The sequence below is a fragment of the Panulirus ornatus genome, chromosome 13, assembly GCF_036320965.1.
Source record: "Panulirus ornatus isolate Po-2019 chromosome 13, ASM3632096v1, whole genome shotgun sequence".
In the NCBI taxonomy this organism is placed as follows: Eukaryota; Metazoa; Arthropoda; class Malacostraca; order Decapoda; family Palinuridae; genus Panulirus; species Panulirus ornatus.
In genome coordinates, this window is record NC_092236.1 from 51029400 (window position 1) to 51035008 (window position 5609).

A 5609-nucleotide genomic window follows, 5' to 3' on the forward strand; every position below is an offset into this window, starting at 1 on the left:
GATGGACGGTATGACCAGCAGAAGAACAACACCGTAACACCACTATAGGAGGTATACCACTTGGTAGAACCCCTGCAACACAACAAGAGGAGGTATACCATTGGTAAAAAACCCCTGCAACACAACAAGAGGAGGTATACCACTGGGTAGAACCCCTGCAACACAACAGAGGAGGTATACCACTAGGTAAAACCCCTGCAACACAACAGAGGAGGTATACCACTAGGTAAAACCCCTGCAACACAACAGAGGAGGTATACCACTAGGTAAAACCCCTGCAACACAACAGAGGAGGTATACCACTGGGTAGAACCCCTGCAACACAACAAGAGAGTATACCACAGTAGAACCCCTGCAAACAACAAGAGGAGGTATACCACTAGGTAAAACCCCTGCAACACAACAGAGGAGGTATACCACTGGGTAGAACCCCTGCAACACAACAGAGGAGGTATACCACTGGGTAGAACCCCTGCAACACAACAAGAGAGTATACCACAGTAGAACCCCTGCAACACAACAAGAGGAGGTATACCACTGGGTAGAACCCCTGCAACACAACAAGAGGAGGTATACCACTGGGTAGAACCCCTGCAACACAACAAGAGGAGGTATACCACTAGGTAAAACCCCTGCAACACAACAAGAGAGTATACCACAGTAGAACCCCTGCAACACAACAAGAGGAGGTATACCACTAGGTAAAACCCCTGCAACACAACAGAGGAGGTATACCATTTGTAGAACCCCTGCAAACAACAAGAGGAGGTATACCACTAGGTAGAACCCCTGCAACACAACAAGAGGAGGTATACCATTTGGTAGAACCCCTGCAACACAACAAGAGCAGGTATACCACTAGGTAGAACCCCTGCAACACAACAAGAGGAGGTATACCACAGGTAGAACCCCTGCAACACAACAAGAGGAGGTATACCACAGGTAGAACCCCTGCAACACAACAAGAGGAGGTATACCACTAGGTAAAACCCCTGCAACACAACAAGAGGAGGTATACCACAGGTAGAACCCCTGCAACACAACAAGAGGAGGTATACCACTAGGTAGAACCCCTGCAAACAACAAGAGGAGGTATACCATTTGTAGAACCCCTGCAACACAACAGAGGAGGTATACCACTTGGTAGAACCCCTGCAACACAAAAAGAGGAGGTATACCATTTGTAGAACCCCTGCAAACAACAAGAGGAGGTATACCACTAGTAAAACCCCTGCAACACAAAAAGAGGAGGTATACCATTTGTAGAACCCCTGCAAACAACAAGAGGAGGTATACCATTTGTAGAACCCCTGCAACACAACAAGAGGAGGTATACCACTGGGTAGAACCCCTGCAACACAACAGAGGAGGTATACCACTGGGTAGAACCCCTGCAACACAACAGAGGAGGTATACCACTGGGTAGAACCCCTGCAACACAACAGAGGAGGTATACCACTGGGTAGAACCCCTGCAACACAACAGAGGAGGTATACCATTTGTAGAACCCCTGCAACACAACAGAGGAGGTATACCACTTGGTAGAACCCCTGCAAACAACAAGAGGAGGTATACCATTTGTAGAACCCCTGCAACACAACAAGAGGAGGTATACCACAGGTAGAACCCCTGCAACACAACAGAGGAGGTATACCACAGGTAGAACCCCTGCAACACAACAAGAGAGTATACCACAGTAGAACCCCTGCAACACAACAGAGGAGGTATACCACAGGTAGAACCCCTGCAACACAACAAGAGAGTATACCACAGTAGAACCCCTGCAACACAACAGAGGAGGTATACCACTGGGTAGAACCCCTGCAAACAACAAGAGGAGGTATACCACTTGGTAGAACCCCTGCAACACAACAAGAGAGTATACCACAGTAGAACCCCTGCAACACAACAGAGGAGGTATACCACTTGGTAGAACCCCTGCAACACAACAGAGGAGGTATACCACAGGTAGAACCCCTGCAAACAACAAGAGGAGGTATACCATTTGTAGAACCCCTGCAAACAACAAGAGGAGGTATACCACTGGGTAGAACCCCTGCAACACAACAAGAGAGTATACCACAGTAGAACCCCTGCAACACAACAAGAGAGTATACCACAGTAGAACCCCTGCAAACAACAAGAGGAGGTATACCACTTGGTAGAACCCCTGCAACACAACAGAGGAGGTATACCACTGGGTAGAACCCCTGCAACACAACAGAGGAGGTATACCACTGGGTAGAACCCCTGCAACACAACAAGAGAGTATACCACAGTAGAACCCCTGCAACACAACAGAGGAGGTATACCACTGGGTAGAACCCCTGCAACACAACAGAGGAGGTATACCATTTGTAGAACCCCTGCAAACAACAAGAGGAGGTATACCACTAGGTAGAACCCCTGCAAACAACAAGAGGAGGTATACCATTTGTAGAACCCCTGCAACACAAAAAGAGGAGGTATACCACTAGGTAAAACCCCTGCAACACAACAGAGGAGGTATACCACTAGGTAGAACCCCTGCAAACAACAAGAGGAGGTATACCACTGGGTAGAACCCCTGCAACACAACAGAGGAGGTATACCATTTGTAGAACCCCTGCAACACAACAGAGGAGGTATACCATTTGTAGAACCCCTGCAACACAACAGAGGAGGTATACCATTTGTAGAACCCCTGCAACACAAAAAGAGGAGGTATACCATTTGTAGAACCCCTGCAACACAACAGAGGAGGTATACCACTTGGTAGAACCCCTGCAACACAAAAAGAGGAGGTATACCACTTGGTAGAACCCCTGCAAACAACAAGAGGAGGTATACCACTGGGTAGAACCCCTGCAACACAACAAGAGAGTATACCACAGTAGAACCCCTGCAACACAACAAGAGGAGGTATACCACTAGGTAAAACCCCTGCAACACAACAGAGGAGGTATACCACTGGGTAGAACCCCTGCAACACAACAGAGGAGGTATACCATTTGTAGAACCCCTGCAACACAACAAGAGGAGGTATACCATTTGTAGAACCCCTGCAAACAACAAGAGGAGGTATACCACTAGGTAAAACCCCTGCAACACAACAAGAGGAGGTATACCACAGGTAGAACCCCTGCAACACAACAAGAGGAGGTATACCACTGGGTAGAACCCCTGCAACACAACAGAGGAGGTATACCACTGGGTAGAACCCCTGCAACACAACAGAGGAGGTATACCATTTGTAGAACCCCTGCAACACAACAGAGGAGGTATACCATTTGTAGAACCCCTGCAACACAAAAAGAGGAGGTATACCACTGGGTAGAACCCCTGCAACACAACAAGAGAGTATACCACAGTAGAACCCCTGCAACACAACAAGAGAGTATACCACAGTAGAACCCCTGCAAACAACAAGAGGAGGTATACCATTTGTAGAACCCCTGCAAACAACAAGAGGAGGTATACCACTGGGTAGAACCCCTGCAACACAACAGAGGAGGTATACCATTTGTAGAACCCCTGCAACACAACAGAGGAGGTATACCACAGGTAGAACCCCTGCAACACAACAGAGGAGGTATACCACTTGGTAGAACCCCTGCAACACAACAAGAGGAGGTATACCACTGGGTAGAACCCCTGCAACACAACAAGAGGAGGTATACCACTTGGTAGAACCCCTGCAACACAACAAGAGGAGGTATACCACTGGGTAGAACCCCTGCAACACAACAAGAGGAGGTATACCACTTGGTAGAACCCCTGCAACACAACAAGAGGAGGTATACCACTGGGTAGAACCCCTGCAACACAACAAGAGGAGGTATACCACTGGGTAGAACCCCTGCAACACAACAGAGGAGGTATACCACTTGGTAGAACCCCTGCAACACAACAGAGGAGGTATACCACTTGGTAGAACCCCTGCAAACAACAAGAGGAGGTATACCACTTGGTAGAACCCCTGCAACACAACAGAGGAGGTATACCATTTGTAGAACCCCTGCAACACAACAGAGGAGGTATACCACTAGGTAAAACCCCTGCAACACAACAAGAGGAGGTATACCATTTGTAGAACCCCTGCAACACAACAGAGGAGGTATACCACTGGGTAGAACCCCTGCAACACAACAGAGGAGGTATACCACTGGGTAGAACCCCTGCAACACAACAAGAGAGTATACCACAGGTAGAACCCCTGCAACACAACAAGAGGAGGTATACCACTAGGTAAAACCCCTGCAACACAACAAGAGGAGGTATACCACTAGGTAAAACCCCTGCAACACAACAAGAGGAGGTATACCACTAGGTAAAACCCCTGCAACACAACAGAGGAGGTATACCACTAGGTAAAACCCCTGCAACACAACAGAGGAGGTATACCATTTGTAGAACCCCTGCAACACAACAAGAGGAGGTATACCACTGGGTAGAACCCCTGCAACACAACAGAGGAGGTATACCACTGGGTAGAACCCCTGCAACACAACAGAGGAGGCACCACTGTAAACGATGCAAAACTAGATGCGGCATCACTGTGAACGATGCAACACTAGATGTGGCATCACTGTGAACTATGCAACACTCGATGTGGCATCACTGTGTGAACGGTGCAACACTCGACGTAGCACCACTGTAAACGACAAAACACCAGATGTGGCACCACTATAAACAATGCAACACTAGACGTGGCACCACTATAAACAATGCAACACTAGACGTGGCACACTGTAAACGACAGAACCACAGATGTGGCACCATTGGAACCAATGGAACGCTATGTAAACAAGAGTCACGCATGGGAAAGCCAGGTAACAGATGACCTCCTCCTGCTGCTGGTGGTCTACTCTAGGGTCATCTGCTGAAGGATAGAATGACATGGCTAAGGTAGTTACAGGAGAAACTGTAGTCTGTAACGAGGTGATTTAGTGGAGGTGAATAGTGATAACTTTAGAATCCTAAACTATATCAGCTGCCACTGATATCTCTCTCTCTCTCTCTCTCTCTCTCTCTCTCTCTCTATATATATATATATATATATATATATATATATATATATATATATATATATATATATATATACATATATATATATATAAATATATATATATATATATATATATATATATATATATATATATATATATATATATATATATATATATATATATATAGCTAAGGTAATTACTATGAAATATAGAAAGCATCCTGACATAGACAAGCTGTGTTATGCATATGCTTGAACCCAGTCAGAGATTAAAGATACCAAAAGAAAAAGTCATGACCGAAATGTGATTGATTAAAGAGACGATAAAACTTTTTAGGAAACCTTCACAAAGTGAAAAGAAAGAAAGAACTCAGTGTAATTCGTCTGCCATCATCATCATTATCAAAAAAAAAAAAAAAAACTTTGAATACCAAGAGTTTGAGATGATTAATAATAGACTTTTAATGTTTTGAGAGGATGAATAGACTTTTGATAGCTGAGGTAATCTATAGATACGAGAGAAAGAAGAAACTCTTTGATGAATGCAATGGTTATATTTCAGGATTACAGATTAATGCAATGGTAATATTTCAGGATTACAGAATGAAATACTTCAGGAAGA